The 10,212-nt window shown below is 28.8% G+C and overlaps 1 long non-coding RNA gene across 1 annotated transcript; it reads left to right on the forward strand.

The window, feature by feature from the left end:
- Window positions 1-3,380: 3,380 nt before the first annotated feature.
- On the forward strand, window positions 3,381-6,809 carry LOC114379291. The gene is made up of 2 exons (XR_003659454.1): window positions 3,381-3,812; window positions 6,281-6,809. It is a non-coding gene; the product is annotated as an uncharacterized LOC114379291 (long non-coding RNA).
- Window positions 6,810-10,212: the final 3,403 nt, after the last annotated feature.

A 10,212-nucleotide genomic window follows, 5' to 3' on the forward strand; every position in this document is an offset into this window, starting at 1 on the left:
CATGCCGATGGCCTATGGGAACTAAATAGATAACAGTTGCACTTATAGAGATAAATTTAATATTATTTTAACTATAGGTACAAAATTAATAATGTGCTATATGTATAAAGAATAAATTATGAATATGCTATAGCCTGTTTCACGAGAGATTTGATGGTTTGAAGTATAAATTTCAACCTTCTAGTCCTCTTTTCCAAACTAGCATAGAGATAGATAGAGAAATAGAGAGAGTTCGGGCAGTCATCAACAAAAAAAATATGAATGTGCTATACATATAAGGATTAAATTGTTGTATATGTTTTTTTTTTTTGGAAGGCAAATTATCGTGCACGTATAGAGTTAACACAGATAGAAACAACGTCATGATAGTATGGACTAAATAGGTAACCGTTGAATATATTGAAATTGGTTTAATACTTTTTTAATTACAGAAATCAAATTAATTAAGAATTCGTTATATTACAAGGACTTTATATGTGTTAAAGCAAAAAAATATTTATTCATCCCCTGTTGCAATGTTGCTGCTCCAGAGTTTCATTTCTTTCTCCAATGTATCCAAAAGACAGTAGGATTATATTTTTTTTTCTTCTTTGGGTTCATAATATGCAATTGACTTATAAATGGTTGGATTCACGAGTTAACAGGAAAAAAGTCAAAAACAATGTGACATCCACTTTCAGAAGCAAAGCTCTTCGACTAATAATTAAAGTTGAAGGGTACTATTAGAAAATCAAGTAGAAGAAACAGTAAAACTCATTGTTCATTTAATCAGTACACATTATCAGTATAGACAGATTTTTCATGAACCAGGTGATGCAATTACTCGTCCAAAGTTACGGGTGGAGAATGACAAGATAGTATTACGACCCAATTAAGGGAATTGAAATCCTTAAGTGAGAAGAAACAATGAGTAATTAATGTTATGAAGAACACAAGCACAAAAGTTAAACTTTGTCAAACATAAAGGAGATAGATAGATATTGACCTCTCGGGAGGTTCACACATTCAAACAAACAAGTTATCTGCATCCACAACAACTGAAGACGTAGTAAGGGATAATCTGCACAAATTAGGTTAGGTGGGTAGGTGCCACCCCAAATATTTGTGACTCTGTTTAAAAGATTTTTCAGCAAATTGCGGGTCTCCACAATTTCGCCGACCATGTGATAAATATTATGACAGTAAGGATTTTTTTACCCAACATTGTTTTGAATGTTTCTTCGATCTACTACAAAAGGAGAAATCGAACTTAAAAAATTAAAAAAAAAATAATTTTTTGTAAAAAAAAACTTAAAAACTTATAGTTTTCATAAAAAGAAAATAAATATATTTTTTAAAAATTATGTAAAGGTACTGCAAATCTGTTTTCTAAATGATCTATATTTATTTATTTTATTCAGTTTGTACCTTCGTTTTTAAAAGAATTTAATTTCATCTTTTATTTTTCTTTTTTGTTTTAGTCATTTATCTTTTTTAAAAATTTATTTAGTCATTATTTTATTTTTTTCAATTTGGACTTTACGTATTTAAGGTTAACGTTATTAATTATTTAAAAATGATTTATTTTACTTAGTTTTCTCCTCTTTTCCTCCGCTTCATGTTTAACAAAAAAAAAATCATTATTAAATGATTATCAATCTTACTAAAATAAACTTATCAAAAGATAAAGGACTAAACTAAATAAAAAAAGATAAATGAACAAATTAAATTTTTTAAAAGATAAAAAATAAAATAAAAGATCAAGTATTTCATTTTATTTTTCCCCCCAGCTATATCTTTCTATTTCTTCTTACTCTCAACTCTCTTTTGTCCCGTCTCTTGCTGCTCCCATTCTCTCTCATTCCTCTACTTATATTTTCTTTGGAGAAATCTTTCTTAAGCTAAAAAATAGAAATAAAAAACCTTACATAAATATTACTCCAATTTAAGATAATTTTTAAACGAAAAGTTAGGCCATACATATAAACACGATTAAATGACACTAAGTGTCGATTTTAATAAAATGACAATCTAATAACGTTTTCAAAAAGTAGATATGTAATAATGTTCTATATAAAATGATACTATCATGATAATTATATTATGCATATAAAATTTGACATAATTTAGACATTGGCAATTATCTTAAAGATGTTCTGCCTCCCTGATATCATGATTCAGAAATTTCTCCCCCAATAGAGTGGGGAATCGAACAATATAGGATGGGTTACGTATTTTCAATAAGTAGTAACTTGAACTCGAGTGACCCAAGTTCGAGGTTTAATTTGAATGAAATTGGGGAAAGGGAATTAAAATGAATTAGTAGGGCCCAGCGAAGAAGCAAGTAGGCATGTATAATATGAAAATAATAAATTCAGATACTTTAAAAGCAACGTTAGTTTCTTTTTTAACTTTTCTTGTTTTGTAAGTTCTTAAAAATTGAAAAAAAAAACGTTATGCTTTTTTAATAAAAATAAATAAATGAAAAATAAAGCCAATTACACCTTAGGAATCCTACAAGGATAATTATTTAAAAGAATAAGAAAGATAATGTCTGCATAAAATAAATGTGTTGCATTACATAAAGTTATAAATAATAAATTTTAAAAATAAACTATCATACAAATTTTATTTCAATAACACGACCCCATTTTATATTCTGCAAGTGTTAGAAGGCATTGTCCTGCTGTCAATGGTCCAGAATGGTTGGTGTAATCCATAACGACTTAATAAATAGAAAATTTATATATTAATATAATAAACATATAATATAATAATGTATACAAATAAAAGAGAAATTAATTAAAATTAATGAAAAAGAAAAATTGAACTAAGATAACTTATGCAAGAAATATAAAATTTTATAATTTGTTAAATAATTTTATTATATAAATAAGTGTAAGTATATATGATAAATATGCATATATGCATGTACTGGGGAGCGAGCAAGGTAAATGGAAATTGAGTCATGAACTTGTATTTCGCCTCATTGAAGGCATCCATGCAGGTGAAATTCCACAAATACCCTCAGCGTCTGAATTGATTCGAGGCAATATTTTGTTGCGACTTGCAAGGTAGTTTGGAAATTTTGATAAACGAGTACGTGGACGCAAAGCCACTGGAGGTAGGTATATACTTGAAACACTTGTTAAATATCACTTTAGTTTTTAAATTTAAATTTAATATTTTTTTTTATTTATCTGATAAGATTAATTTTATAAAATTATTATTATTTTAATTATTTATTAATATTTCTTAATGTGTATAAAATAACTTAACACGATAATTATTTTAAGATGAAAAAGTATATATAATATAAGTAATAATAGTTTTATGAAATTGAGGAGGGGAGGAAAATTAAATTAATTAATATTGGCAATCGTGGAAGATGGAAAAGTGGTCTTTAGTCAAAGAAACAGTGGAGTCGCACAACGCAACACTACATTAGCACTAGCGTAGCCGGTTTGGTTTTTGATGATGACGATGTTGTTTTCCACTTTATTTTGCTTCCCCACTGGCCGCAAATTGATGCGTGTCTTAATTTGCAAAATACAAGCTAGAGAGATCTTAGAAGGGAGAAAGAAAGATGCAGCTATCCACACTCTCATGAAGAGATCAAAAGGAATTAATTGAAGAAAGGATCAGCTAGCTGGGCATGGATGGAGGTGATGGGGAAGTGCTATATTATACGAATTAGCACATGACAAATTAAGGTATTGGCGTGCCTCAATTTGAATACATGGCTATTATGACAAATCCAGCCTTGTAGTTTGATTGAGCCGCGTCAATATCTTATTTTGCTCTTCTTTTCCATCTCCTATGCATATACCCAGGTATTCATGTGTATGCTTGTATAGTTGTTGTTAATTTTCTCTTTGCATTTTTTGCTTCTTGTTCCTCCTCTCATAATCATATGATTTAATTCAACCAAAATAAAGCAAATCAACAAAAACCCAATACTTGTGTGGATTGATTAGAATTAGAAGGTTTGGAGAATTAATTAAGCAGAATTGATTTGCAGAAACATGTTAAGAAGTTTCATGGTTATTTGACTGGGTAAACCAATTGTTGACAGTTATAGGATCGATGTATAATTAAATATGATTGTTATAGAATCCCTAGTCTGGTTGCTTGCTAGTGTTAACCTTTCTTCCCTTTCCTAGAATCAAGTTTTTTCTTCTTCTCGTTTTCCAATGAAATATATACACTTGAACAATAACATGGATTGGATAGAAAGGGTAATTCTGGAACCAGAACATCGCCATCACCATGAATATTAATCAGAATTTTTGCTTCTCTTCGAGAGAGGTAGATTAGATCGATAGATATAGCATGATTATATGACCAATACATACATAATTACCTATTATGTATATAACGTCAGTAGTAGGTAAAATTGGGGTTGGCCATTGGAGCTTGTACCAAACCATAAATATTTATATATTGTTATCTTATCATATACATAAAATGATATAGATAAGGAAAGCATGAAGAGAAAATAAGGTCGCCTTTGTGCTCTTGTATATATGTATATGATACATAAGTACAAAGTTTTCAATTCCTAAGTTTTGTTAGCTCGTAGCTGCACAAAGATGCGGAGCTAAGGCATACTGTCCTGAAACGGTTGAAAATAATTGACCGCATATATATCAGATCATCATATTAATAGTGAGAAATATTTATTAGTGTCATAATATAAGGATATTGATTAAAAAATTTAGAATATTTTTTTTTTAGAAAATGGAAAATGATATTATTTTTTTTATGTTCTTTTATAATGGAAAATTATATTATTTTTTTATGTTCTTCTATAATTTACATAATAAATATATATATTTTTTTAATTTTTTAACCAATGACCTAAGACATTAAGGACTCATTACTTATTAAGTCATCTTAAATGCTAAATATTCCCCGATATCTGTAGTTAGCGAGTCCAAATTAAAGGGAAAAAATATATATTTTTTTAGTAATTAGAAACATTTAATACAATGTATTTGATGCTCTTTAATCAGTTTTTATAAGCAAGCACGCATTAAAAATTGGGCAAGAGAAAGTCTTTCCCAGGAAGGATTTTCTTCCCCACATACAACTTACAACTTTTGGATTCACTTAATTTTTTTTATTATGTAGATCCCACAATCATTCAATTTAATAGCTAGATTGAGATGCTCCCAGGATGGGGAAAAAACATTTCTTCCTCCATGTGAGGTAAGAATTTCCCTCGCAAATAGTGCAAATATATGCATATAGAGCTATAAATTCCGCATGGTTTTGGAGGTTTGGGGGGATGCTACTGTAGAGTGATATAGTAATTGAATATTGTGTTAGAAGAATTATAGTGAGAATGATAGAGACTGGTTACAGGGAGGGGACACGGGAGAATTAATGAAGGGAATCCTTCATTTTCGAACTCTATAGAAGCTAGCTAAGTCATTGAAGATGCAAACTCAAGTGGGGTCTGTTGTTACCCTTTTCTTTTCGCTTCCTCATACATGTAGCTAGATAGCGCCATGGCCTGCCCTTGTTTTCTCCAATTGTCATGTATGTCCTTTTAATAATTGTGGCAACCAATATAATAAAGTAAGGTTGAAATCACCCAATTGGGAAGTCTTCAAATATTTTGATATCATAAAAACTATAGTCTATAGATAAACGAGACAGATGAAACAGTAATTACATGAGATCACAATGCAGTTGTGAAGACTTCAAAACTCCTAATATGACAATCCGATTTGTAGATTTATTTTGCAATTTCAAACCTTGATAAAAAAAAAATGAAAGACGGAGAATTTGTTTTGTTAAGGTAATAAGTGGAATTCTTAGAATTTGAATTTGGGTCAACTCCACCTTAAAAATATTTAAGTGATGAAACTTATTTCATATGTATGTGTGTATTATTTTTTTGATCATATTTCTGGTTCGTGCGAATCTTCAAAACATCTTCTTGTCTTGATAATTGAACATATTAAGCATAAAACCCACAATCTGTAAGTGATCTAATAACGAGTAATCCTATTGGCCAAACAACAATTGATATAATAGGTTCTAAGACACTTTTGGCCACCATATCATTGATAAAGTGTAAATACTCCATTGGCATTTCTGGCATACTCTCTCGGGGTGTAGATGAGGATTGAGTGTTTGAAGGATCTTTTGTTATATATTATCTCTTAACTTTAGATAAGAATCTTTTAAATTTGAATGTCAATAGTACATAGGCTTTGTTCGTTCTTCTTCTTAATTAGTTTCATAGACTAACTTGAATTGAATTAGACTCTTTCTTCTCCTTTGTCGTTAGGGAACGGTTCCCTCTCTTACTGCGAATCTGCTATGTGCCTCTCCACAATTAGGATAGATAGATAGGCATATATGAGGAATTGAAGATTGCATATACCTCAAACATCAAATTAAGTTCAAACATGTGTGTTCCTTTCCCTTTTTCTTAGCTGAGCGTGCCTGTTCTCGTGGTACTGTTGTTAGTATCTGCAAACGGTTTTGCACTATGCATGATAACGTGGATCTTTGTAGAAATGGGATATTGATATCCACGTTTGTGAGTAAGTTCATGTCAAAATTGTGATTTGTGAAATAACGCAGAAGCAAATATTATATATATGCTTCAAGATTGACCGAATCAAAGGTCTTTAACGCGCTCAACCAAGGCTTATATATATATGAGAATAAAGTGAAATGACTAGCTAGACTTATTTTACCTCATTTAAGATTTAATTTTGAGGAAGAGAAAAGAGAGAAGTGTTAGATAAAATGAGTAATGTAAAAAAGAAAGATAGCTAGAAAAAAAATGTGATGTTAAAGTTTTTTTTTTTACAGGGTGATGTAATTAAAAGTTATTGCATAAATAATGTTGCTATTTATTTTTTATCAACTCAAAGGGGTTAAGTTTAATTAACTAAAGGGAAATTATGGTTTTCATTTCTATTAAAAGAAACACTCATTTTTAATGTCCAATTATGTTTTAAGTAAAATTGTCTCTTATGCAAATAATTATTTTTGAGAAAAAGAATTTTATTTTGAAGAATAAAAATAATAAATATTGAAATCTAGATTTATAAAAGTTTGAATTGTGAAGTAAAAATATATAAATAATTAGAATCTAATATAAAATATATTGATATAATATAAAATATTTTTATATGATTATTAAATCACAAATTATTACGCATGTTAAATTTATTGATTATACTTAATATTAAGAGTCGTAAAGTGCATTTCATACAAATAATTATATATATCTGACTAAAAGGAAATTTAGAGAAGGTTTGAGATACTGTAGCTGTACCAAAAAAGAAGATTATAGTCGTGGACCTAATTAAACCCTGATGACTATTTTTCGTATGCTATTAACTTCTTTCGAAGGAAACCCTTAATGATTAGATTATATACTGAGTGGATTCACATTAAACGTTAAAAAGCTTCACCTTTTTGCATATATCAATCTATGCGGTGACGTGAGAGAAGCATCATAAATTCATCACACCGCCGGGGGGTTTTACATGTTTTTGAAGGAAACCATATGTTATTTTTCCACTAAATTAATTCCCATTTCATTTTTGGGGGTCAAGAACTGGAGCACCCATTTCAATTGGGTTGATTTAAATGGTGCGACAAGTTGATGATTTGATCATAATCTTACTCTCTAACCTTTTGTCTTGACTCCAAACAAAATCATAATCAATGACCCCACTAGACCGATACGATTGGATTTGGACAAAATCATAGGCATCTACATTATCCAACTAGCTCTTTGCTTTCCCATTTAGAGGCCCTTGTGTTTCGTTTTATTCATCAAGAAATTCCCAACTCACTATTATCACTGCAAAAATTATATATGTTACAATAAAAAGATCAGTAGGGTCGTTAGGCCAACAGTGCAAATTATTAGAATGGTCTTCGGTAAATATTAAATTTGGAGACTGACTTAAACTTTTTTTTCGAACACATATATTTTGTATTTATAAAAACAATTTATTAATATAAATAGTGTAGCTTCATGGTCTCTTAAGTTAATAACCTCTATTTAAAGATGGCAAAATAAGTTATCTGATCTATTACAGACCAACCCAATCCAAAATACAAGCAGACCCTACCTGAGTTATAGATTTTCTGAGTGGATCTGACTTTTTTTTATTCTTCTTACTTTTTGGTTGTTTTTTTTTTCAAAATTCATTACTAACAATTACTATGGTAATTATTTTTACTGTCGTATTTATTTCAGTATAATAAATAATTATGTTATTCTATTATTACATTGAGAAAAAAGAATGAAAAGAGACTAATATAAGCCTCCCAAAAAATCTTATGAGGATCATACTTATTTTTCTGTGGGGGAATTTTTTTTATTATAATATACAAATAAAAAAATTCTTGTGCAATTACTCCAATACATAGGTCCACCATATTTTATATATATATATATATATATATATATATATATATATATATATATATATATATATATATATATATATATACACTCTGTGGCAAACCTACACTATGCCTAGGAGGTGCACGTTCTCATTTTTTAAAATTAAAAATTATTTTTTTTACAAAAAATTATAAGCACAATCATATATTTTAGTATTTATTTATTTTATATTTAAATTTTTGAACCCTCTAGTTTTAATTTTTATAATTGTTTTCTACTAACTCAAGGTGCTAGCTACGTCACTATATATATATATATATATATAGAGAGAGAGAGAGAGAGATTTTGTTAAAGAATAATTCTAAAAAATCCTAATTTAAAAGATATTAATTTTCACATATTTGTAGTATAAATATTTCTTACGTGCAAATAATTAAAAATCATTTTAAATAACAATATAAGAGTTATTTATACTATCATTCTAATCAAATTTAATTTAAAAACTCTACATACATGCATGCAGTGAACTATAAGGTGCAGTCGAATAATTTCACACATTTTATATTCTCTCATTCTGTGTGTACCACCCAAAACAAAAATGTCTACATATCATACCCACTCTTAAAAACCCACCGCGGTATTTATGGGTAGCTGAACGTTTCCTCCAAGGAGGCCAAGAACTGTAGTTTTCAAATCTGCTTGCTTAATAGTTAATACTAAACGAAAGGATTTGCTTTTGTTCTACCTGTTCACTAAAGATGGTAGCCCCGACCACCTTTTACTAACAACCATGCGAGGGACATTCAACTTTCTGCAAGTCTTTTCCGTACGTCCGCACCTTTACTCCTTTAGCAATAGCTCACCATCACAATCACAATTAGCACATACAATAATCTTCATACATATATAAAAAGAAAGGTCACTAGCATGTTTGGAAACGTGATGGATCACGTTAAAAACTGTAGTAGCTAGTCTTAAAGTTATTCTTTTCATGCGGTAGAAAAACCGTCATGGAATCATGGTTTCAACGCGGTTCAAATATATTAGTAGTGGATCCTAAAAATAGTGTTTACAGTTTGAGTTGCAACAGGGAAAGGCTTATATTGAAAAAAAAAAAGTTTAATTGTACTTATAGTCTCTTTTAAGTATTGTAATTGTGCGATTTATTTTCTCAAATTTTATTAGGCAAATTAAATTTTCTAAGTATAAAAAATTATGTGATTTTCATTCTTTATTGATATTTTTATAAATATTTAATGAATTTTACTGATAGACACTTTATGATGATATAACAACTTACATTTGTTTGACATATATGATGATGTGACCTAATTGTACTTTTTGTTAGCTTATAATTATGATATCAAGTGAACCAAAAGGATAAGAGAGTGAATTGCATAATTAATAATTTAATTTGATACATACACACACAAACCTTATGTTTCTCTTGTGCTTGTGAGAAAAAAAAAGGTAAAATAAATTCATGGTTTCACTAAAATTTCTCAAGTTAGATTTTAGTACTCCAAAAAATTTTCTTATTTTCATCTCTCTAATTTGAAATTACTCTAATTTTGATCCTCAAATTGTATTTTGCGACTATTTATAACTATCATTAAAATTTTAAATGTTAATTATAATCACTTTAAGGAATAGAAGCGAAGTATTTTTAAATTAGAAGGATTAAAGTAAGATATTTTTTTTTTTATGGAGGACTAGTATCAATTTTTTTCAAAATTTTAGAGGGAACAAAATATGTTTTACCCAAAAATTAAAAATCGTCAAATACTTAAATTTTCTCCTAAAAGAACTATGTGACTTTAAGTTCTATTTCATGGAAGGATACA

This window comes from Glycine soja, chromosome 12 (genome assembly GCF_004193775.1).
Source record: "Glycine soja cultivar W05 chromosome 12, ASM419377v2, whole genome shotgun sequence".
Classification (NCBI taxonomy): domain Eukaryota; kingdom Viridiplantae; phylum Streptophyta; class Magnoliopsida; order Fabales; family Fabaceae; genus Glycine; species Glycine soja.